Genomic DNA, 27,565 nt, shown 5'->3' with positions numbered 1-27,565 from the left:
TCAAACAACCAGATCTCATGAGAACTCACTCACTATCATGAGAACACTATGGGGGAAAGTGTCTCCATGATCCAGTCACCTTCCACCAGGTCCCTCCCTGGATACCTGGACACAGTTCAAGGGATTACAGTTTGAGATGAGATTTGTGTGGTGACAAAGAGCCAAACCATATCAATAAGTTATATATATTCATTGTTTAAATAATTCTTCTTAGAGAAACATAAAAGCTATTCAAATATCATATAATCTGAAAAAGTGTAAAAAGGAGGGACATTTATGCATCGTTCCATTTGTTTCCTCTTTGATAAGACATGATAAAACATAGGGTTTCTGACAAATGTAAGGTAGAATGGTATATAATTTATCTCAAACTTTGCTTAATCTATTCAACTTTATACTTTCAACAACATGTAATGTTTATCAAAGCATCCGTGATTTGCATTATTAAGACTTTAATAGATTTCGTAAGTGAGAAAAAATAATCCCATTTGAGCAACTAGAAATTATCAGGAAAAAAGTATAAAAATCGATGTGATTAAGGGTATTTTGAAGGTCTTCTTTCATACGTTAATGAGAGTCAGTACATTTAGAAAGAGTAAGGATGTAAGTAATGTGGCAACATCCTCTTGCAACAACATCCTTAGATTGATCAGAGATAAAAGGCATTCCTGTGTAGAGTAGGAAGGGCAATACCCACCATGTACACACATGTAAACATACAAACATATATACACACACACATGCAGAATATAAAGATTCAGTGGAGTTTTCAGATTCACAGAGAACAAGACAGAGATATTTCCGTAGAGACAGGGATGTAACTGAACGTCTTCATCCAGATTTCCTAGGAAAAACTGAAAAAGGAATTTGCAGGCTAGAAGGGTGTTGAGCAGTGTTGTCAGGAATAACATCTGTGAGAGAGCAAGGGAAGCAGAACTTAGGGAAAAAAAAGAACTAATCACCTTCAGCTGGTTCCATCAGGAGCTCTGAAAATGGCATAACCCATCAGAATCATTGCCCAATGAGACATCAAGGAATCTTAGAATCACTATGCAGACTAGTCACTGGAGGTGGGCTGCTGCTGATGAATCTGTAAACTTGGGCAAAGCAGTTCTTTAAGAGCAAAGGCAATTCTCAGGAGGAGACTCCGCTCTGACCTGTCAGTTACCAAGACTCCTGAAGACTGGAGGAATGAATGACTGAGTTCTAAAAAGAGGAGCTGGGTGGCACATTGTATCATCGACTTCAATGTATGGTTTCTGAGGATGATATATATCTCACAAAGTTCTCAGAGGTGACATAAGCAAGATGGAAAACTAGGAAGCTCCAGACCTTATCTCCCCACAGAAGACATCAAGTTAACAACAATATGCAGACTAAAATACCTCTGAGAGACCAGCTGAGAGCACAGTGGCCAGGCCAAATTAAAGCCAAGGAAAGATCCCAGCAAAAGGAACATTCAATGTTTTGTGCATCTATCTTGGCCCATCTTCTAAGTGGCATAGCACATGCATCCAGGAGGAAACCTCCTATACTGGGGCTCCTCCTTCAGGAGGGAAATGAAAGATTGGTCCGTGCATATATCAACACTCGCAAACCATATATATGATAATGGGTTGACATGCAAAATATATATGAAATGCATACCATTCAGTATCAAAAATCCAAATAACCCAATTAAAAAATAAAGGACTTAAAGAGACATTTCTTTAAAAAAAGACATGAAAATGGCCAATAAGTATATTAAAAATGTTCAAGATCATTAATAATTAGGGAAATGTAAGTGAAAAATGAGGTATCACCTCACACATGTTAGAATGGCTATCATCAAAAAGACAAAAGATAAACAAGTGTTGGTGAGGATGTGGAGAAAAGGAAACCTTTGTACATAGCTAGTGGAAATGTAAGTTGGTACAGCCATTATGGAAAACAGAAAATAATTTAAAATAGGACTACCATATGATCCAGCAATGCCACTTCTAGGTAGATATTCAAAGGGAATATCTGCGCTCCCATGTTTATTGTCGCATTATCTGCAACAGCCGAAATATTAAAACAACCTGAATGCCCACTGACAGATGAATGGATACAGAAAATATATGTGTGCATGTATACACACACACACACACACACACACAGAAATGCACACATTCAGTGGAAATACATGCTACAATTGTATATTACATGCATACATGCAGGGAAATGTTATTCACCCTTTAAAAAAGAAATCTGCCATTTGTGACGACATGGATAATGCTAGTGGACATTATACTAAGTGAAATTACCCATATACAGAAAGACAAATATTGCATGATCTCACTTATATGTGAAATCTAAAATCATTAGCAGTGATAAATTTTAAAAATCTCTTCAGGTAGAATTCAAGCATCAACATATTTAAAGTTTCTTAAACAAAATCATGTGCAGCCAAGTTAAGAAAACCTGACCTAGTAAGGCATTAAACTAGTAAGTAGACCTAGTAAATGCCTCTAATACTCAACTTTCTTTTGTATAAAATGAGCATAATAATACTGGCTCTGTTATTCCCAATATATGAGAAAGAAATTTCTAGACCTCAAGGAATAACCCCCACCCCCTACACCCAAAATCAAGCTTTAAAATAAAATCTTGATGGTAGAATCTAGATGTTAGGTATCTGGATTTTCATAAATTCTCTCAACTCTACTGTATATTTGAAAATATTTTCAGTTAAAAATCAGGTTTTGCTGTCTTGCAACAAAAAATGCTTCCCTAAAATTAGACATTATTTTACAGCACTAAATTTAAAAATATTCTTAATCATTTGACAGAGTTGGTCCTAGTTATTTTCTTTACCTCCCAGTGAGAGAATTGTGTTTCATTGCCCCGGGAACATCAGGCTTGGCCTTGTGACTTCCGGGCAATTAAACTTGACCAAGAATGACATATGCCTGGCAGTTCTGAAGTTCTTGTTATCTCTTTTTCACCGTGGCTCTTACTTGTCATGAGGCTATTTTTCCCCAGGGTGGATTTGCTTCTTCAACCTTGATCACAGAATGAAGAGAAGAACTTAACGTGACCCGTAAGGATATGTAAGAGGAACAAAAATAAAAAATAAAACACTGTTGTTAAAAGCAACTAAGTTGTAGGAGTCTTTTATTAATGAAACAGGAAATAAATTCACCTGATGAAGAAGAAAATAAGCTAACATCCAAGGAAATTAGTTTGTATAGGGAGTTTCAGAAACATCTAGTTTTAAAAAAATAAACAAATTATAGAATGAAGAACATGTAATTAACTATACATTTGACTCACAAACAACAAGGATTTGAACTGCCCATATCCACTTATGTGCAGATGTTTTTTCAATAAATATACCAGAAAAGTTATCAAAAATTTGTTACAGTTTCAAAAGACTTGCAAACAAACCATGTAGCCCAGAATATTAAACAAAAAGAAAGAGGTATACCATAAATCAAAAAATATATGTAGACATTAGTCTATTTTATCATTTATTACCATAAGATACACAAATTTATAAGAAGTTAAAATGTATCAAAACATGGACACAAACAATTACAGACCATGCATGGTGCCATTTGCAGTAGCGAAGTAAATGCAGTAGAGAAATAAATGTAAATAAGCAATATTAAATTCTAACTGCATAAATTAACTCTAGGACAAATCACACTGCTGTAATAATTTTATAGCTACTTCCTGTTGCTATTGTGGGGAGCTCAAATGTGAGAATCTATTTACAAGGCTGTGCTATGCTAATCATTGTGTGACCAGTCGTGTCTTCAGTAAATTGCATATTACAGTAAATGATCTTGCAGTTCTTGAGTATCTTTCCTTGTGTTTAGGTCAATGTTGCGAACTCTTGTAAACTTTGAATAACATTATGGATCCCATACGAAGTGCCACTAGTGATGCTGGAGGTGCTCCCAGGAAGCAGAGAAAAATCATGATATTACAGGAGAAAACTAAATTACTTGATATGTACGGAGGACTGAGGTCTGCAGCTACAGTTGCCTGCCATTTCAGGAAGAGGTTTATTTTATAAACAGATGACATATACTTACAGTATCAATACATACAGTACAGTACTGTAGGTATATTTTCACTTCTTTATAATTTGCTTAATAACCTTGTCTCTTACTTTATAGTAATGATACAGTATACAATACATATACAAAGTATGTGCTAATCAACTGTTTGTGTTATTGGTAATGTTCAAGAGTAGGCTTTTCGCAGTTAATTTTTGTGGAGTTAAAAGTTATATGTGGATTTTCAACAATGAGGGGTGTTGGCACCTCTAACCCCTACATGTTTAAGGGTCTACTGTGCTCTTAACTTATATCTGTAACTTCCTGCATGTAACACTGTCTTTTGAGTCATACCTATTATTACAAGTGAAACCTACCATCTTTTTTTGAAGGATTTATAGTATTGTATTTTAAAAAGCTGTTTATACTTTCTTTAACCAGTTTTCTAGTTGAAACAAGATTTTAATTTAAGTTTTATTAATATGAACAAGGCCGTAATGAAAATCTTTGTAAAGTTGAAATAGAGTTTACTAGGTAAACTTACTTTCTTGTGTTTTAAGGACTGCGCCTTTAAGTTTGCTCTGTGAGCTCATATCTTCTCCACGCTATGTAAACACTTGTGCAAGTCCTTCAGTTTCTCAGCCAGGTTCAAGTAATAAAATGTTTTCAATCATTTATGGTAAGACAGCCTAATAAATATCATATCAAAGTAATGAGTTTTCATTTGTTTATCGTCTCCAGTTTGGACCTGCCCCGACTGTGAAATCTGCAGCGAAGTAGATAACAAGATAAGCTTGTCTGTCTTTCTTGTTCTTATTTTTCCGTTCAGTAACTGTGGTTTGGGGCCCTTCTAGGTCTGGAATATCGAGTAATGGAGAAAAGAGAAAGTATCAGAAATATTTCATTTGACAGGTAGAAAAACCTTGCAAGAATTTCGGCTGGTAAGATTTTAATCTAATGCTGTTGGCCTCTGGATGTGATAGAATCCATTGTTTATTCTTTCCCTCCCGTTAGCAGGTTTGAATTCTTTAACTAGTCCTTCACCTCAAGTTGCTGAGGATCTTTCATCCACAGTGCATTTGCCATGGGCAATGCAGTCTTCAATGGGCAACTGAAAAATCTTCCTTCCCATTCGAGTTCCAGAAGTACAGCCCTTTGTAAACGGCATCTCAGAATTCCAGAAGTAGTTAATATGGAGTCAGTATCTGTTCCATGGGAAACTTGCACACTTCTGCAACTACAGCCTCGGTATACCTCTGTGCTTGTGCCATCCCACAGGCAAGCGCAGCTGCAACGCCAGCATCTTTCTCTTTGGATGAGAGTGAGACACTGAATGCTGAATACTTTTTAAACCACAGGTTAGACACAACAAGCAATCTCTGAATTTTATTGAAGGCCCATTACTTGGCTTGAGAAAAGTGGTAATTCCTTTCTCTCTCACATGGGGAAAATGTGGAATAAAGTCGTGTACTGAAATATTCTTAAGTTATCTCTGAAGTTATCCTCATTAGTGGCTCCATGAATCACTCAATAAAATGATACAATTTTTCTCGGCTAGTGTGAAGTAGATGGATTTAGGGCATGAGGATAATGACAAATTGGTACAGAAAATAGGAAAATAAGAAAAACGAACACTCATTTTTCTTATTGGTTCGTAACTTTATAGTTACATGTAATCTGTGTTTCAGATTTATCCCTAGAGGTATAATTGTTTTGTCAAAGAAAATGTGCACATTAAAGTTATTGTCTTAATACTCTCCAAAGAGCCCTCATTCATTTCCACTACAACAAAGAGTTTGAAATGGCTTGTTGACCCAGATCCTTGTTTCACTCACTTATGAAGAATACTACTTTTGTCCTTTGGATACGTGTAAACACTATAGTAATTTTTTTATTAATTCTTTTAAAAATTAATCAGGTTGCATATCTTTTCATTTGTTAATATGTCTTTTTACAGATCTACTCTGAGTTTATATATAAAAATATGTACTGCTTCATCTATTTACAGGTCATTTTACAGATAATATAATAATATTTAAGTGTAATTAAATTTCTCCGTATTTGTGTCAGATTGAATAACAATGGGGTGTATTGGGCTGTTCTTGCATTTGCTGTAAAGAAATACCTGAGACTGGGCAAAGAAAAGTGATTGCATTGGCTCACAGTTCTGTAGACTATGCAAGAATGGCGCCAGCATCTGCTCAGCTTTGGGTAAGTCTCAGGGAGACTGGTGGAAGGTGAAGTTGGAGCAGGCACATCAGGTGGCAGAGGCAGAGGAGATACCGAGTGGGTGAGGAGGTGCACACACTTTTAAACAACCAGCTCTCATGAGAACTCACTGTCATGAAGCCAGCACTGAGTCATGAAGGATTGGCCCCATGATCCAAACACCCACCATGCCCCACCTCCAACACTGGAGATTACAATTCAACATAAGATTTGGAGGGAACATGTTTTCAAACCAAATAAGGTATAAATTGTTCAATGATAAAAAGATTATGTTATTATATATTATTTAATTCACTGACAATCATATTGATAATTAAATTGCATAAGCCAGAAATCTCAGCATCATCTTTGACTTATCCCTGTTCAAAGTAAGAATCTTTGCTACATGCTCACTTTTGTTTATTCACAGGTCACATCACATGCTTTAGAATTTTGTACATATTTTGACTCAGAAATTCTACATCTAGAAAGTTATAAAACGTGTTCAATGATCTATGTACGGAAAAACTGGTATAAGTTCTATCAAGCAATTGAGAAATGTTTATGTAAATTAATTTACTTCCATAGTAAATTAAGTAATTCATAGGCTTGCCATAAAGCATTTATTTCAAATGCTTGTTTTTAAAATATAAAGTAAAAGATATTTTAAATAAGTACAGTATTATATCATTTGCAAAGCAAATTTTTCCATATATGTTTGAATATATATAATATATAATTATATATGTATCTAGAGCCAATTCATAGAATATAGAATTTGTAAGCGACATATACAATGTATGTAATTATGTATGCATTTATAGGCCCATCGAGGGGACTAGAGCTAGATTTAGAAACACATGTAATTTAGCTACAGTACTTGGTATATTCTTGCTTTAGGTAATGGGATTGTTCATTCTTCTATTGTTTTTGTTCTTTAAGTACCCTCTATTGATCATGCAAGTTGCACATGAGAAAATAGTTATATGTGATTTTAATATATATGAACAAAATATTTGTAACAATTTGAGCGAGAATAAATGTAAAATTAGAACAATAATGCAAGTAAATAATAATAATTGTGATTTTAGAAAACAGAAATGGATATATATACTGTTGTATATCTGCTAGAGATGAACCATGAATTCTATTCTTCTTTACACATCAAAACACATAGATAATAATAGAACTACTAAACTGGCAGGTCAGAAAAATCACAAGTTTTGCGGGAAGTGAAAGTTTAGTATCTTTTTCTCTTTTTGTCCATTTAGAGAGGGCCCCGTAAAGTGTAACAAGAGGCCTCTTTTCAACATTGCTTCTTAGGAATAGTGACAGGTTTTATTAAGTGGTCTTTTAATACATTCCACGTTCATAAAATAATAGTATGTATTCTATTACTTGAAAACATAAAAAACCTATGGCAAAAAAAGATAAACTAGCACCAAAACAAAAATAATTTTTGAGGAAGTAGGATGGATGAAAAAGGAAATAATTTAAAACAGGTGTCAAAGCTCATGATTCTCCTATATAAAGTTTGATCTTGATTATATCTTTAAAAGGTTAACATTCCCTGTGGGAAGCTCCCTTTCTGGGTAAAAACCTTCTATTTTAGAATTACCCATGGTGAAAACCTACACGTGCCCTAAAGTAAAACTATTTCTGAGATATTTAAGTAAGATATTATTTGGAGAAATCTTCAAAATAGAATATTTCTTGAAGGTGAACTGAATGTTCAGAAAAATTATTTTAACTGACTCTTTACAATTCTACCATGAGAGAATACAGTTTATAAAAAATATCCTGGAGCAAAACTTAGAAGTATGGAGGAGGATGTGTATTGTTTAACCAGCTGCTATAAATTTAATGTGGTAACATTGTAACAAAGAATTTTATTGACTTTTTTTCCAAGTTACTTATCTACACATTCATTGTGTGAGTTCCCAAATTTATTTTACTTTGAATTCCAGTAAGAGCATATTAGTTAGCTGATATTTAAAATGGAAGTAAAAAAACCTGAATTAGTTTGAAAAAGATTTAACTGAATACAAAAATTATGCTGACATTTAAACGCTTCATTTTTGCTTGATTTTGAAAAATGTCACATAAGTTGAAATTTAATTATTTTAACAACTGCAGCTTGACTCTTTGAAACAAAATTTCAGGTTGTGTTCTTTTCCATTGTGTGTTATATTTATTAATCTAAATGTATTATTCACTTGATCTGTACCAATACCATTAAAATCTCTGGATTCTTACAACAGTTTGCTTAGTTTTTTAAATACAGAAAGACAATCTGTCATACAGGGCGTAGGATAGTGAACCTAGCAAACAGTCCTTAATTGGCACTCTCTTTTCCTATTTTATAACAGTGAATTAAAAACATTAAGATGAATGTCATTTTAGGAATGTTGCTTACAAAGATAGTACTTCATTTCTTAGCTTACTTTTGCCTTTCTGTTTAAATCTGCAGGTGTTCACATCTGAACCCGAAGCCATTTTAATTACTAAGATATCACAACTCACAGTTCTTCCTCTTCATGCAATTCTGGGAGAGAATGGGTTTGTGGGACACTAGTAATTTGTTTATATGGTGCTAATTCTTTGAGCTATATACTTATAGTTTGTGCATTTTTTTGCATTTATCTAATATTAAAAAAGAAAAAATCTCAATATATTATTTGTGTCTTTCTATGCTAAAGCTGATGTTCTGTAACCTGATTTCAGCATTTAATGCCTAATAACAGCCTTCATCTGTATTTCATGAATACTGGCCCATGCTTCAGATATTGGAGTTTAAAAGGGCTATTAAATGACATCCCTCCTACCAACTAGCTGTTACTACAAAAATGCTACACGCTGCAACATGGCTGAAAAGCACAGTCATTTATTCTCATGGATACAGATCAGTTGGGAATTGTTGGTGTAGGGTGGGTTTGGCTGTGTGAGTCTACTTTGCACCTGGGTTTGGTTTGGCTGGGATTAACTAGGGAAGGCCATTTTCCGTGTGTTCACGATAGTATCCATGCTGAAGGAGCAGAAGCTGAGAAGGGGATCATAATTTGGCAAAGTGCAAGCCTCCCAAGGTCTAGACTCGGGATTGGAACATTGTCAATTTCTCCTCATTCATTAGCAAAAGAACATTCCTTTCTCCTGATTGTAATTCCAAGCCAACTGAAAGAAAGAGAAGAAATAGTAACTGAAATGTAAGCTTTAGTTATGGGCTAATTTAGCGCAATTATGTTTCACCCCTTTGTTAGGCTAGCTTAACTCATATGTTTCTGATATCAGTAAAAAACTGAAGACTCAACTAATTGTGATTTCTGATAAACTTCCGACACTCTAATACTGGGCTGCATATGCCAAATGTGTTCGCATACCTCCATTAGATTAACTACTCCTTTTAATCCTGGGGTGGGCCAAGAAGACACATTACAGAAAATTGGTACAGAAAGAAAAATAAGAAGTGAAAAATGAATTTTAAATAAAATAAACAATAAATATAATAAAAAAATAAAATGTGTAAAATAGATTAACATAAATGAATTTTTAATAACTGAATTTTTAAAAGAAAGAAGTAAAACAGAATAAGTGGTACAAAAAGAAAAGATATTTGGGTGATGAATAAAGTGGTGAGGCCCTGCTTTAAAGACTATGTCATGGTGAGGGTTCATGGATACATCCCTCTTGTAACATATAGTAAAGATATAAAATAGGTTTGATTGTTATTCTTACAGGCATAGAAGTAGAATAGTGTCCACAACCTCTTTAATTCTTGGTGTGACAAAAGAAGTGTGCTTATTCTGGAGAGAATGTTACTGAATCCAACACAGTTAGCATTCCAGAAATCATACCTTCATAATGTTCAATATGTTTGTAGGGAAAAAGCCAATAACATCTATGTGAATATACAACAATGGAAGTTACTCTAAGGAGAGACAAATCATAGTATTTATTTTTAACTTGGGTAAAGCATGGGAGAAAACAAGTGGAAGCCTTAAAAGTAGGTAAGAAAAAGGAACAGAAATGTTAAAAAAAACTTTTCAAAAACTGGGCAAAGTCTAACATCGCAATTTAGAATTTCTATGTGTCCCAGACACAGGACAGCATGCATCTACCTGCCAGAAATTTCCATAGGCTTTTGTAGCATCCTCCTGAAAGACACAGGTGCAAGAAAAGAGATCTAAGACTCCCTTCATGGTACTGATATTCAGGACTTTCCAATGTTTGAGGGTAGAGGCAATATACTTCGAAAACATACATCCATAATTCGCTTGTATGTAAGGTGAAGATTGTAGGTAAGATGAAGAAATAACTGGTTTATAGGCATAAAACCTGCCTGTGCCCTTGCCCCCTACCTGATACCAATTAATTGTGTGCTGCCTTTGAGGAAGGGTAGAAAATGTACTCACTCCATCAGAACGTTTTATTGACACTAGATTATAAGACTCTGCTGCTTGTGTAGCAGAAACATGCTTGCTCGTATCTCCAAATCCCTGCTGATTCAAGGCAGAGTTATCCTGCCACAGGTAGGAAGCACAGGAAAACAACCTGTGCTAAGTAGCAGTATGCTGGCTAGAGTCTGGAGCTCATTCCATCTCTCAGTCTATTTTTGGCAAGTCTGTGAGCTAAGAATGCTTTTTTACATTTTATAATTGTTAACTTAGCATATGTGACTAAAAGCTTAAAATACTTACGATCTGATTATTTATAGAAAATCTTTTATAGCCTTGATTTACACCTTATAATTAATAATAAGCATTTTTTTCCCCTGAGAAATAGGCAGGAGTGTTATATAAGTGTTGTTTCCAAGTTATGGTTACACAGTGCCTACCCAAGACTGAGTCTAAAGAAAAGAGAACTGAGAAACTCCTATGAACTCACTATGAATATTGAATCAAGTAACACGCACCAATGGAGAAGAGAGATGTCTTTTGTGATACAGGTGTGCGTAGTCCGCTGACCTGAGGATGAATTGGGATACTGAGAAGAACTCTTCAAGCCCTCTAGGCCTCATATCGAGCGCAAGTAAGCAACCTAACCCCTTTTTATTGAAGTTACTACTCTTCACACAATGACCTTGAAGCAAATGGTACATTGAAAGTCATCACATTAACATAGTCAATCCTCACTATTTGTGGCTTCTTTGTTTGCAAATTCATGACCTTGAAGCATATGGTACATTGAAAGTCACTATACAAACATAGTCAATCCTCACTATTTGTGGATTATTTGCAAATTCACCTGCCGCTAAAATTTATTTGTCATTTCAAAGTCCATGCTTGTAGCACTTTTATAGTTATTTGAGAATGCACAGAGGAGTGAAAAATTTAAGTTTCTTGATGCACATATTCCCAGATGAGTTCGAAGAGGGAACTATTCTGCTTTCTTGTTGCAGACCTTATATTGTAAATGCATCCTTTCCAAGGATTACTTAATAACACAGTTTTTTTATTCTTATTTTTATTTTGGCCCATAAGTATTGTGCTAAAGTGTTTAGTGTTTGGAAGCACAAGAAGGCTAGGATGTGCCTTACAGGGAAAATGCCTATGTTAGATTCTCTTTGTTATATTAAACAAGTTGTCTTTACACAGGGAAACAAACAAAACAAAGTTATATATTGATTGGTTAATAAAAGTATTGTAACCAGAAGCTCTCAGGAACTTAGATCTGTATTTTTCCTAGAAGCAATGGTTCAGTGTCTGGAAACATTTCAGAACATAACTACCACAGATAATGATTAGTGACTATACAAAATAAACCAATTCCAAATCAGCTACAGATTTACAAGATTCCACCCCAACACTGATATTCAGACAGAAGAAAACACATGTTAAACAGAAATATTATTTCCAGTATCTGTTCTTTTGCACACAATGTTTAGAATTAAAATGGAAATAAGGCTATTCACAAATGCAAAAGAACTACAACCTATTATTAACAGATATCATAGAACGAAAAGAGACACAGAGATGTCTATCAGATGTTCTATCAGAATGAAAACAAAAATAACTATGAAAAATGTGTTAAATAATCTTGATAAATAAGACAACATATTTGGAAGACACTAGGAATTTCAGAACTATAAAACAGAGTAAAACTGAAATGGCAGAAATGAAAAACACAATTATCAAAGGTGAAGAATTCCTTTGATGGGATTATTACCAGAACTGACAAAGAAGACTAGTATACCAGTTGATGTGAAGATAAACAAATATAAATTCTCCAAATTGTAGCACAAGTGAAAAAAGAACAAAGTATCCAGCACCTATGTAAGAATATAAATGCTCTGTACAATATTTAAGAATATAAATGGTCTGTATGATACATACACGTAATTGAAATACTGAAAGCAGTGCAAAGTGAGTAAAAGAGAGAGAAATACATAATCAATTTGAAAGAATTATAATTTTGCAGGTTTCATGAAAGTAAAAAACCTAAGTGTGCCTGAAGCTCAGAGAAACACCAGTCGGATAAAATGATAATAATAACCTACTGTGTAATAGTCTAATTTCTGAAGACTGAAGATATAAAGAAAACCTTGAAGGCAGCTAGAGAAAAACAAAATATCACATATTATCTAACTAGGATTAAAATGAGAGCAGACTTTTCCTCAGAAACTATGCAAGTCAGAGAAGTAAATCCTGGATAATCTCTAAAGTACGGGGGGAAAAAATAAGTCTCAACCTAGAATTACATTCCCAGTGAAATAACTTTTAAACATAAAGACAAATAATTCATTTTTATATAAACAAAAAGTGGGTATTTACTGACAGAAGGTATATACTATAAGTATTGTTAAAGGCACTTCATCTGGCAGAAAATTATGACACCTTATAAAAATCAAAATTTATGAAAGTAAATGAAGAACACAAAAATGTTATAACTGTGGGAAAATGTAAATAATTTTATTGGATTTTTAAATTGTATCTAAAGATAATTGAGTAAATAGAATAAAAAACTGATACTAATAGACAATATCTAAAACAAAATTGGCAGGAGAGTGATGCCAGCAAAATGGTGGATTAAAACTTTTCAGCAATTATCTCCTCACAGAAACATCAGTTTGAACAATTATCCATCCACAAAAATACTTTCACAGAACAAAAGGATGCAGATAAGATGTTACAGTAGTTAAGATTAACATGGAAATTAAAATTGATGTATTATAAATGTTAGAAAGGACAGTTTCAAATTATCTACATCATTCCTCTCACAAGCCTGGAAAGCACAGTATGGAGAGAGATATCCTTTGCATAAATAAAGGAGAGTGAATTGAGTATATGATTTCATTGTAAACGCAGCATCAGGCCTACCACAGAAAACCTGGGGACAACAGCAGCAGAAGACACATTCTTCTTAAGCAAGTATGTAACAACCTCCGTGATACATCATGTGTTAGGCACTAGAACAAGTCCCAATAAACTTAAGAATATCAGAATCATATCAAATATCTCTACCAACCACAGTGCAAGGAAACTAGAATCAGTAACAGGTGAAAAAATTAAAAATTTATAAGTATGTGAAAAATAAACAACATATTATTGAACAGCCAGTGGGTTATAGAGGAAATCAAAGCACAATTTTAAAAATTATTGATAGAAATGAAAATGGAATCACAACATATCAAATGCAGCAAAAGTAGTTATAAGAAGGAACTTTAGAGTGATATATTCTCACATTAAGAAAAAGGAAGGATCTCAAATAAACAATCTAACTTTAAACCTCCAAGAAGCAACTTAAAAAATTAAGTCAAGAGTTAGCAGAATAAAAGAAATAACAAATATCAGGGAAAATACAAATAAAATTGGAAGTAGAAAAAATATAAATAATCAACATAACTCAGTTGGTTTTTTGAAAAGATAAACAAAATTGACAAATTTGAGCTTGACACACCAAGACAAAAAGAGAGAGGACTTGAGTCAATAAAATTATTAATCAAAGAAGAGACATTACAACTCATGTAAAAGAAATACAAATAATTTAAGACACTGCTGATGAGAATTATATGTGGGCAAATAGGATAACCCAGAAGCAAGAAATAAATTTCAAGAAATATGCACCCTGCCAAGACTGAACAATGAAGACATAGAAAATCTAAACAGTTCAATAACGAGTGAGGATATTAAATCAGTAATCAGAAACCTCACAACTACCAAAAAAACCCTCAGAACTTGATAGCTTCAATGCTGAATTCTACTAAACATTTAAGTAACAAGTAATACCTATTCTCAAACACTTCCAAAAACCTCAAGAGGAGGAAAAACTACTAAAGTCATTTTAGAAGATCGCCATTACTCTGTCACAAAAGCCAAACAAGGACACCACAAGAAAAGCAAACTACAGGATAACATCTCTGTTATCATTGATGCAAACATTCTCAACAAATTTTTATAAATCTGAATTAAGTAGCACATTAGAAAGATCAAACACCATGATCAACTAGGATTTATCCCCTTGTGGTAAGGAAGATTGGACATATGCAAATAAATAAATGTGATATATCACGTTTAGAGAATGAAGGGAAAAATAATAGGATTATCTCAGTGGATGCAGAAAAAGCATTTTAAAACTTCATATCTTTTTATTATAAAACTCAACAAATTAGGAGTAAAAGGAATATACCTCAACACAATAAAGACCATATATGACAAATCCATAGATAACATTACACTCAATGATGAAAAGTTGAAAGGATTTTCTCCAAGATCAGAAACAAGACAAGGATGCCCACTCTTGTCCAATCAACCTAAGGGTCCATCAAAGGAAACATAGATAAAGAAAATGTATGTGTGTGTGTATGTGTGTGTGTGTGTGTCTGTATTTGCAACAACATGAATACACCTAGAGAACATTATGTTAATTAAATAAGCCACACACCAAAAGATAAATCTCATACTGCATTATTTCACTCATATGTAAATTCTAGCAGAGAGAAACTCATAGAAACAGAAGGCAATGGTAGTTTCCAGGGATTGGGGGCAAGGGAGTGAAATGGGGAGATGTTGGCCAGGTGGTACAAACTTTCAGATAGACAAGAGAAATAAGTTTTTGGGGTTTACCATGTAACATGGTGACCATAGTTAATATGTATCATGTACTTGAAATTTGCTGACAGAGTAGATCTTAACAAGTATATGTTTACAAAAAGTAAACAAAGTATGTGATGTGATAGATATGTTAATTACCTTGATTGTGATAATAATTTCAAAATATATATGAAGACATTCCATGTTACAAAACACAAGCATAGAATAAAAATAGCTGTAAGACCTGCTTACTGTAAGAAAAACATGTGGCAGAAGTTGAAGACAATGAGAAGAATCATAATACCTGGAGTTATTAGCAGGTACTTACCACAAAACATGGAGGGTCTGTCTGGGAACAGCAGTAAAACCACAGATCTTTAAATTCACATCAGAGGATATGAGGTTGACTATGATACGGTTTGAAAATGCTCAAGAAATCTGAGTCTAAGAAACTTTCAAAACCAATCATTTAAATATCCTTTCTACAATAAAGAAATATATCAGAACAAGGACAAAGAAAAGGGGAAGTGCAGTTAAAGTGCAACAAGAAAACAGTGGAGGCAAATTTCAGAGAGTAGGAGGGAACATTTTGTCATTTTACAAAAAGAAGAGAAGAAAGAATTGTCAAATTATGCACACAGAAAGACTACTCTGATATGTCTTTCCCTACTAAAGGTACAAAACTTACGTATAAAAATTGTGCGACCATAAAGGACTGTGTTTAAATCTCTCATACGTTTACTCTGCATTATTGTAAGAATCAACATAATGATCCAACAGTAAATGAAAGCATGCTCAAATACAACTCTGCAAACTAGTAAAAATAGTTTCTAATTTTACAAAATAAGTTCAAAGAACTTTAGGAAATCTAGGTGTATACTCTGATTCATCAAATAAAAAAAATCAAAGCAATGAAACAGTATAAATATCAGTATAATGTAATAAAATCAGTGTTATTGTAAATGAGTTTATTACTACTGTCTTATTATTCCTAAAATAAATTTAACCACACTTAAAGCTACATACTGAGAGGGCACACCACTTACCTGCAAAATCAAAGCAGATTAGCCAGCCTTGAAATATATTCTAGTAATCACATTTGTGATTGAAAGAGAATGAAAAAAAAAAATTATGAGAGTTCAAATAAAGACAATGTCACTTATAAGAAAAAGAAAATTGAGGATTCAACAGACAATTTTGACAGAAATGTCCAATTTCAGTGAACAACAGAAAATATAAATATGTGATATAGTCAAGGGTTATAATTGTACAAAGATTTATACTCGGTAAAACATGACTTCAAATATAAAGGCTGGGAAGAACTGTTACTAACATAAGATAACTCAGATAACATAAAAGTGAAACTTTTCTTAAGAATCAGCTAGAACCTTCGGACAAACACAATAATGATGAGAGATTAAAATAATGGTGGTGCACATTAAATACATTTTATAGAATTTATAGAATCAAGGCAATGTAATGGCCAACAGGGAGACAGAGCAGTATATAATGGATATATTCTTTCCTAATGTATGTATAAAAAATGGTGTGAGGTATGAAAATCACACATACAAAGTTAAGTGAGCCCTCTAAGAGCCTTAAAGAAGTATTAACTAAAAATAACAAGATCTTAAATGAGTTGTTGGAGGTAAGGGCAGGGAAAGGGAATAAGAGGCTACTAGTTAATTTTAATATTACTCTTAATGGAATAGCAATGGAAAATGGATTTCTCATCAAAAGTAAAAGATAAAACACTTATATTATCCTTGAGAAAATAGTACAAAGGTAAAAGAAAAAAAATTTTAAAAACCTTCATAGAGAAAAATTATTGATATATATGTGTATATGTGTGAATGTGTGTATATATACATAGAGAGAGAGAGGAAGGGAATATTTTTTCACAGGATTACATAGGTAGAAAATCTTTATTTCAAAATAGAAGACAAAAGGCCAAAATATCTAATTTCTGTCTTTGTTCATTTACAAATTTAATGTAATGCTAACAAAAATACTAAGGGATATTTTTCACTTATCAAATGGGCAATATCCAAAAGTTTGATGACATACTCTCTTGAAAATCCTATGAGAATATAGTTACTTGCAAAATTGCTGTTGTAAACTAAAAATAATACAACCCCAGGTTCAAAACCCTCATTTTGAAAGACATCACTCGAAACCACTCTGCAAATAATAAATTTCCTTGAACTCATCAGAAAACTGAGGTTGTACGGCAAGCGACCAGACTGAAGAATGAAATGTGGTAAGATTATAAGGTTTTGAATTTAAAACGATTGTCAGAGGTCAGAAGATTATATTTTACTAGGGGGAAGAAAATAGGTGTGCCTAAAGGAAATGTATTTAAAGTGATTTTTCTTCTCTCTCTCTTATTTATTGATTTTGGAGAGGAGGAAAATGGTCCAGAAACAACACCTGGTAGGAGAGAGAAAACTAATTTCATTTCCCTAAAGTAGAGAAAACACATTATTTTAGCTAACCCCTATTAAGGGATTCCAGAACATAAACAAACATTGGACACCCCGTAAAATTTGAATATCAGATAGATAAGAAATATGTTTGAGACTTATGTTCCGTATAATAACTGGGATATTCTTATATGAAAACAATTATTCATTGTTTTATCTGAAGTTCAAATTTACCTAGGCACTCTGCATTTTATCTGTCAACACTATTTAGGAAAAATGTGATTAATTTCACAAAAAAAAAAAATCATGTAACTACTCATTTATACTATGAATTGTCACTCAGAAGCTTGGCATTTGAGTAATTTTTTAAAACTATATTGAGAGCAAAAATGATGTGAAGAGATAATATACAGGAATCTTTGTTTGCAGGTTTTTTTTTTTCTATTTCTCCTGTTGTATCATGAGTTTATGTTCCTATGTAACTTTATAATCCAATGTGTTACTTAAAAGACAAAGATGTCATAAATATATTTAGTTAGATTAGTATATTATGTAAGGTTCATTGGGTTGCTGGAGAACTCGAGAATCATGACAAATTAAGCTCTTTGGCCATGTACAGAAGTAGAGGGTAGAGTTGATAGATGAGAAGGAAGCAGCTGCAGATTCTAACTTCATTTCTCAATTATATTCATTTTTCTTAGTGGCATAATGAGTATCTAGGGAATGCCTAATGCCAAGAGTGGAAAATAAATAAAGTAGAGGAAGCGTAAGATGAAACAAAAAGATCCAGAAAAGCCACATGCAACCTGAAGATATAACTCACTATTTTGACCCTCATAATCAATATACGGTGAAATAGAGCATTAGCAAAGGAGTGGGTACCCCTAAAACTTCCTTCTCCATTTTAATAGGCTGCTGTAGACTTTCCAGAAGTAAATTATGTTTTAACCAGAATTTAAATGTTATGTTCCATACTATAGTTATATTTCTTTCTAATTATAGTATATATTTAGAGAGAAATATGTATGATGGTTTTAATTGTGTTAATTGTTTGGTTTAGAGAGGGCAAGACCTAAAGGATATCGCATAGTGGCTAATATTGCTAGCATAACTTATTTTAATTTTAATTTACCCTCTCTCTCTCTTTCTCTCCCTCTCCTTCCTCCTTATTCTCTCCCTCCTCTTCCTTCAGATTTTCAGAAAACATGCTTTAAAAGAGAGATTATCATTGCTTGCTATAAAATTCTGGTCTTTAATTGACTCAAGCTTCACTACAAAAACGCATAATCAATGTGCCCAAACATGATTATGCCTGCCTAGTTGCAGAATGCAACCCTTAAAGTAAGAAGAAAACATTTTTGTGTTCCTAATGGTTAGTTCATTAAGAAATACTCAATGGCTGAAGAGTTGCTGACAAAAGTACTGAAATCTTATAACACTATATCCCATTAAAAAACATTCAGCTCCCTAACAGCTTTGAAATTTTTAAACAACAGAATCATGGTCATGCTTATTTGCTACAATTATTTGTAAGCCCATGGTAAAATAGAAAGCTTCCTGGATCTGAAAAGGAACATTCTTAGAATGATACTAAAATGATCTTAGGTTTCTGTGTCCACCTCCCTGGCCTGGCCTTGATTCAGTTGCACATGGAATCCCTCACAGTGTTTCTCTGTGGATCACATGATCAATAACTACTTATATCAAACAGTGTTGCTCCCCGCAGGCCCCCAGAGATGGAGTCTCGCTATGTTGCCCAGGCTAGAGAGCAGTGGCGCAATGTGGGCTCACTGTAAGCTCCACCTCCTGGGTTCACACCATTCTCCTGCCTCAGCCTCCTGAGTAGCTGGGACTACAGGCGCCGGCCACCACGCTTGGCTAATTTTTTTCGTATTTTTTTAGTAGAGAGGGGGTTTCACAATGTTAGCCAGTATGGTTTTGATCTCCTGACCTTGTGATCCACCCGCCTCAGCCTCCCAAAGTGCTGGGATTATAGGCCTGAGCCACCATGCCCGGCCCAGTGTACTATTTTTAGTAGGGTTGTTTTCTTACTGGGTTTTGACAATTCTTCATATGCTGTTATGAGATATAATATAACTTGCAAATATTTTCAACCAATCTGTGGGTTTTAATTCTTTTACAGTCTGATTTGAAGAGGAAAATATTTTAATTTGAAATCCAATTTACCAATATGTCATTTTATGGATTGTATTTTTGTAGTTACATCATAGAAATTTTAGTCTAACACAAAGTCACAGAAGTTTTGTTCTGCCACCACGCTGTGCTCGTTTTGTGTATTTTTAGTAGAGACGGGGTTTCACCGTGTTAGCCAGGATCGTCTCTATCTCCTGACCTCGTGATTCGCCCCCCTTGGCCTCCCAAAGTGCTGGGATTACAGGCGTGAGCCACCGCGCCTGGCCCAGTGTTTTACTTTTGTCTTTAAACTTTGTTACATATTTTTACCCAAATATTTTGTGAAGTCCTTAGAAATAGTAAGGTTTATTTTTAATCATGTATTTTCCATAATACCTACCACTTTCTATGTAAATTTATATGTGAGTCCTTTCTCAGCTGTTACTTATTTAAGCTCTGTTGTTAGGTTACATGCATTACATCAATCACTCTTTCTTAAAATAAGAGTATTATCGCTTTCCTCTTTTTCTAGATGTGTAAAGTGAGATTTAAAGAAGTTTTGTATCTTTTAGAAAATCACACATACATTGAATGACACAGTTACTATTTTAAGAACTAGGGGTATTTAATTTCCCAATTGAAATAGAGATGAGACACTATGCAATCCTGCCCCTCTATATCTTAAATGCCAAATAATTAGTGAACTATCAATTAATGTGATGTTTCAAAGTACAGACTCTCATGAGGCAGATAATAATATTCTAAAAGAAGTGTGAACTTTTTTTTTTTTTTTTTTGAGGCGGAGTCTCGCTCTGTCGCCCAGGCTGGAGTGCAGTGGCGCGATCTCGGCTCACTGCAAGCTCCGCCTCCCGAGTTCCCGCCATTCTCCTGCCTCAGCCTCCCGAGTAGCTGGGACTACAGGCGCTGCCACCACGCCCGGCTAATTTTTTTGTATTTTTAGTGGAGACGGGGTTTCATTGTGTTAGCCAGGATGGTCTCGATCTCCTGACCTCGTGATCCGCCCGTCTCAGCCTCCCAAAGTGCTGGGATTACAGGCTTGAGCCACCGCGCCCGGCCAGAAGTGTGAACTTTTTATATTCTTCGTTAGCATAAGTATCTATTGAAAATAATGTGGGGTTATGGGTTCCAATTTAAACTTCTGATTTTGTGTTAAATGATTGTGCATGTATTAAAACCCACTCCAAAATAGTGAAAACTGAAGAATAGCTATAGTCCTGTGGTGGGATATTTTAGGAAAATAATAATATAATAATAATAGTAATGCCATGTCTCAGAAGCAATCTATTGTTCCATTTATGGATTGGAATAGACCTAGTGCTTCTCAATGTGATTGTGCAGAAAAGGCACCTGGGAGGCTGACATAAGATTCCAATTCATGGGCTCTACTCCCAAATTCTAATTCAACACATATTGGAATAACTCCATACATATGCATTTTAAAAAAAAAACCAGTTTAGGGCCGGGCGCGGTGGCTCACGCCTGTAACCCCAGCACTTTGGGAGGCCGAGGCGGGCGGATCACAAGGTCAGGAGATCGAGACCATGGTGAAACTCCGTCTCTACTAAAAAAAATAGAAAAAATTAGCCGGGCGCAGTGGCGGGCGCCTGTAGTCCCAGCTACTCGGGAGGCTGAGGCAGGAGAACGGCGTGAAGGCAGGAGGCGGAGCTTGCAGTGACTTGAGATTGCGCCACTGCACTCCAGCCTGGGTGACAGAGCGAGACTCCGTCTCAAAAAAAAAAAAACAAAAAAAAAAAAAACAAAAAAAAAAACAAAAAAAACCCAGTTTATTCTAATGTAGAAAAGTCAACACTCAAAATATTCACTCAGCTTGTTGCAACCACATTCTTAAATGAGATAATCACTTGACATTGCAACAATATTACCTTCCATTTCTCCTTTAGAAAAAATGGGAACTTCATAATGGTTAAAGAACAAACATAAATTCTCAATGAAATAATGAATGGATGTAAAAGTATTAGATAAAAGATCAATAATTTTAAGTTACTCTGGTAGTTAACAATAAAAACAGTATGAACAATAATTTAAATAATTTTAAATGCTTAAATTATAATTGAATGCAAAACAAGATTTTTGGAGATAGTTAATTCATAATAGCATTGCATTTTATATGCTTTAAAAGCAATGTTTCCATCACATATTTTTCACTTGTAATTGTCTTTCTGTTACATTTTAATTGTCTCTTTTATACACTGTATACTGTAAGGGAATACCAAAATGTTTAATGCATGATCTTCAGCTATCTTGTTTATTTCCCTTATGTAAGCAAATCCCTCTCAAATAAATCAAAATGTAGCAATATCTTTAGGTGTAGTTATTTTTATGACATTCTGAGGATTTCTCAAGTTCATGAGCTCTTTTTAAAATAAGTCAGAAAGTGGAAGTAATCATATGAAAGGCAGGTTAAGAAAAGAAAATTTAATAAATATAAAATTTTAAAACTCTTATATCAAGTAGGCATAACTTATTTTTTTTTATTAGGATTAAAGTTGACCCTGAGAATAACTAAAAATAAACAAATAAAAATACCTATTGAACACTTAGAATGTGCCTGATACTTTCTTGAAACATACTAACAAGTTCATCACAACCCTGAGGTAGGTATAGGGGAGAAACTGGAAAAGACATTTATAAGTTACTTTTACAAAGCCACATATTAAATAATATAGTTGAAGATTAAAAATACAGATTAAGCTTATCTTAAAGAACATGTTTTTACTGTGCTATAAAATCCTGGGGTGGGGGGGTTGGAATTATCTTAAATCTTAAAAATATGTAACCTACAAAATTAGATTAAAATTATTTAGTTGGTGGCTGTGATGTATAACGATGAAAGATTCAAATAGTTTATTTTAATGGGATAATTTATCAACTGTGATAATCCATTGTCTAAGACACTTGAGAATATGATCTATAATACAATTCTAGATATGTAACCATAGGTAAACAAAATACACAAAAAGCATAAAATGACTGTTAATATTCTTCTTTGCCATCAATATTTTGCATTACTTAACTGTATATGCAGTAAAGCATAAAAATCTGAGTGAATCATAATCATTTCTTTATGAAATATTTTTGGCATTTGAAAATCTTGCAATGAAGAAATCAGACACCAAAGTCCAAGCAATTTATCTTACCATAGATAAATGTACAATACATGTGTACTTGATAAGAAACATTAATCAGAGTTACCAATTAAGATAGTTTCACATTTTAGGTATTATCACAGAATACCTCCTTCACGTGGTTCATAGTAAAACGTGGGAGAGATATTTTTAAAATATCTAAAATACATATACTTTTTTCAAAAAGAAAAACAAATGCCTCTCGTAATGTGAAAGAGAAACCAAATCCATAAACGATAAGAAGACAGAAGCCCCAGGCCTACTGCCAACCAGTTTTCAAACTAATGTTGATGTCAGGGAGCTGCATTTGGTGTGGCTATAAGGATCAAAATTCCTTATCATAGAGGAGTGGATAAAGGATGTTTGAAGGAACTGACAGACACAAAGACAGCCTAATAATAAACAGGATTTTTAAAATACTGCAACTTTTTATAAAACCTTTAAAAATGTCTTTGTTACTCAACTAGAGTTTCACGTATAATTTCTAATTTGAATCTCTTGCCTTGTATCTGCCAGTGATTGTTTTTTACCCCATATAACTGAATTTGACCAGAGATCACCTACTTACTCCTGACAGAATCAGACATAAACAGTTTTTTGGTTGAATACAGTAAAGAGGGAATTGGGGAGAGAAAATGCTGAGGACAGAAGGAGAAAAGAGGTCTTTTCCTTTGCCATGATTGCGTGTGTGTGTGTGTGTGTGTGTGTGTGTGTGTGTGTGTGTTTTAAATGAACCAAAAGAATAAAACTGAAAGCATTTATAAACACATTATTAAGTAAAAGATTCCTGGGTAAAAATAAAATTGAAGTGGTTGACTCAAAGATGACATCAAGCACCATTAAAAATGCATAAATCAAGAACAACCAGACAGAAGATCAACACAGAAATCAGCACTTCTATTTAATATAGTAATGAAAGTCCTAGCCAGAGCAATTAGATTAAAAAAAAAATAAATAAAATGCAACCAACAGAAAAAAAAAACATAAAATGGTATCTTCAAAAGACATGATGTTATTCACAGAAAATTCTAAAGAACATACACACACACACTCACACACACAAACCAGTTAGAACTAATAAATGAATTCAGAAATGTTGGATGATACAAAAATCAATACAAATAGCCGCATTTCTATACACTAACTGTAAACTATTCAAAAAGAAATTAAGAAAGCAATGTCATTTATAATAGCATCAATAGAACAAAATACTAAGGAATAAATTTAACCAAGGAGACAAAAGACTTATGCACCAAAAATTTCAAAATATTGTTGAGGAAAATTAAAGAAGACACAAGTAAATTGGAAGACAGTACATGTCCCTGGATTTTCCATGGATTTGAAAATGGTCTTGTTAAAGTATCTATACTATCCAGATTGATCTACAGATTCAATGTAATGCCCATCAAAATTCAAATGGCATTTTTCTGTTTGCAGAAATAGGAAAAGAAAACTAAAATTCTATGGAACCTCAAAGTAGTCTCAATAACAAAAGCAATTTTGAAAAAGGAAAAGCCAGAGGTTTCACACTTCATGATATCAAAATACATTGTAAAACTGTAGTAACCAAAATAGTATAGTATTGTCATAAAGACAAATAGACCAATGGAATAGAAAATAGAGTCCAGAAGTAAATTCTTGCATACATGGTCAAATAATTTTTCAAGGATGTCAAACCACACGATGAAAAAAGAATGGTCTTCTCAACACATTGTGCTGGGAACACTAGATATTCACCCACGAAACAGTAAAATTTGATCCTATTTTTATGCCACTTGTAAAAATTAACTAAAAATCAATTAAGAATCCAAATGTAAGACCTGAAACTATACAATTTCTAGGCCTAAATAAATGGGGAAAACTTCATGACATTGAATGTGACAACACTTTTTGGATATGACCCCAAAATCACAGGAAAGTAAAGCATTAAGAGATAAATGAAAGTACATCAAACTTTAAAAGTTCTGCACAACATAGGAAACAATAACAGAATGAAAATGCATTCTACAGAAAGGGAAAAATATTTGCAAACCACATATCTGAAGAGGAGTTAATGTATAGAATATACAGTTTTAGCATCCCTTATCCAAAATTCTGAAATACAAAAAGTTTTAGTGAGCACTTCCTTTGAGCATTATGTTGGTGCTCAATAAGTTTCAGTTGGAGTATTTCAAATTTTGTATTTTTGAATTAGAGCTGACACTTGTGTTAAAAAGTTTTACAACTCAAAAACAAAACACTAGTAATCTAAATTATAAATAGGCAAAGGACTTGGATAGACTAGACTTTTCTCCAAAGAAAATATACAAATCACCAATTGGTATATGAAAAGATCATCAATATCACTGATTATCATGGAAATGCAAATGAAAACCACAATGAGATATCATCTCGTACTCTTAGGATGGTAAGTCTGAAACAATAATAACAAGAAAACAAAATAAGAAGTGTTGCCTAGTATGTGGAGAAATTGAAATTCTTATAAACTACTGGTGGGAATGTAAAATGGCATAGCCGCTAGGGAAAATAGTATAGAAGTTCCTCAAAAAATTAAAAATAGAAATACTATATGATCTAGCAATCCCATCTCTGAGTATATATCCAAAAACTTAAAAACAGGATTTTGAAGACATATGTCTGTCAATGTTCATTGAAGCCTTACTCACAACAGCCAAGAGGTTGATGTCACCTAAATGTCCATAGACTGAGGAATGGATAAGGAAAATGTGGTACATATACATGTAATGAAATATTATTCAGCCTTAAAAAAGAAATCCTTTCATATTCTGCAAAGTGGATAAACCTTGAAGACATTATAGTAAGTGAAATAAGTCAGTTACAAAGAGAAAAATATTGCATGATTCTACTTACATGTGGATTCTAAACTAGTTAATTTTTTAGAAATAGGAAGTAAAATGAAAATTGTCAGAGTCTGGGGGGAAGTGGGGGATGGGAGTTGTTCAATGGAGTGCAATAAGAAAAGTTTTAGAAATCTGATACACCACAATGTGCATGCAGTGACACTTTTGTACCACACACTAAAAAATGGTTAAGTTGGGAAATTTTTTATTATGTGCATTTACCACAATTTTAAAAATACATAAGTAGTATGTAGAAGAAACATATGCTTGTCAAGTTAATGAAATTCAGAGATACAGAAAGAGTCCTTGAGGCAGCCGGGTGTGGTGGCTCAAGCCTGTAATCCCAGCACCTTGGGAGGCCGAGGCGGGTGGATCATGAGGTCAAGAGATCAAGACCATCCTGGCCAACATGGTGAAACCCTGTCTCTACCGAAAATACAAAAATTAGCTGTGCATGATGGCATGCGCTGGTAGTCCCAGCTACTCAGGAGGCTGAGGCGGGAGAATTGCTTGAACCTGGGAGGCAGAGGTTGCAGTGAGCCGAGATTGTGCCACTGCACTCTACTCTGGCGACAGAACAAGACTCTGTCTCAAAACAAAAAAATAAATAAATAAAAGAATAGAATCCTTAAAGCAAGTATAAAAAAAAAAAAAATCAAATCAATTATAGGAGAACATAATCACGCCAACCTCCAAAGTAACATTCAGTTTTAAAATAGAGAGAGGCATACAGTAAAACTTACTGGAAAAGCAGGTATTTACATGAGAAAGGGAAATAAAACCAATGTGATCGATACAAAAAGGCACCAAATAGAAAAACAAGCAATGAGAAAGAAAGAAACAAACAAAAAATACACAAAACAATCAGATAACAATTAATAAAATGAAGGAAGTGTATCCTCACCAATCAATAACAACCTTGTAGGTAAACAGTTTAAATTCCCCCAAATAAATGCTATAGACTAGCTGAGTTAAAAAAAAAAAAAAAAAAAAAAAAGAAGAAGAAGAAGAAGAAGAAGACCATATTGTACACTCCCTATGAGAAACTAATGTCACCTAAGAAGACACACATAGACTGAAAATATAAATGGACAATGACAATCCACACAAATGAAAACCAGTGATGTAAAAAAGTAACTATATTTACATTACACAAAATAAACTTTAAGTAAAAAAATATAGAAAAAAGCAAAGAAAGTTATGTAATGATAAAGCAGTCAATTAAAAAGAATATAATAATATAAATATATATGTATTCAAAACTAGAGCACCCGGATACATAAAGCAAATATTATTAGAGATGAAGGGAGTGAGTGATAGACTCCAAAACACTAAGAGTAATGGACTTCAACACCATACTCTCAACATTAGACAGATCATTGTGACAGCAAATTCACACAGGGGAATCTAATTTAAACTGCACTATAGATCAAATGGACCTAAGAGACGTTTGGAGAACACTCATCCAGAAGCTCCAGAACAGACATTTGTATCAGCACATAGAAAATTCTCCAAAACAGACCACTTGTTAGGCTACAAAGCAACTATCAACGAATATTTAAAAATCAAAATTATATCACATATCTCCTCAGACCACAATAGAATAAAACGAGAAATCAATAAAATAAGGAGGTTTCAAAGCTGTACACATGCATGAAAATTAAATAAAATGTTCCCTAATTACCACGGGGTCAAGAAAAAAATTAAGGAGAAAATTAAGCA

At 33.7% G+C, this 27,565-nt stretch overlaps 2 long non-coding RNA genes across 2 annotated transcripts in view; one reads left to right on the top strand and one right to left on the bottom strand.

Moving 5' to 3' along the window:
• The window catches only part of LOC139357912 (uncharacterized), a 559,919-nt gene that overhangs the window by 156,727 nt on the left and 375,627 nt on the right, over positions 1–27,565 (top strand). The window lies entirely within an intron of this gene.
• The window catches only part of LOC105465331 (uncharacterized), a 57,056-nt gene continuing 38,594 nt past the window's right edge, over positions 9,104–27,565 (bottom strand). The window contains exon 6 of the long non-coding RNA XR_977488.2: positions 9,104–9,404. This is a non-coding gene — a long non-coding RNA (uncharacterized lncRNA). The remainder of the gene's footprint in view (positions 9,405–27,565) is intronic.

Source organism: Macaca nemestrina, chromosome 13, assembly GCF_043159975.1.
Source record: "Macaca nemestrina isolate mMacNem1 chromosome 13, mMacNem.hap1, whole genome shotgun sequence".
Taxonomy (NCBI): Eukaryota; Metazoa; Chordata; class Mammalia; order Primates; family Cercopithecidae; genus Macaca; species Macaca nemestrina.
Note: the sequence above shows the minus strand (reverse complement) of the source record. Positions and strands in the feature narration are given on the sequence as shown.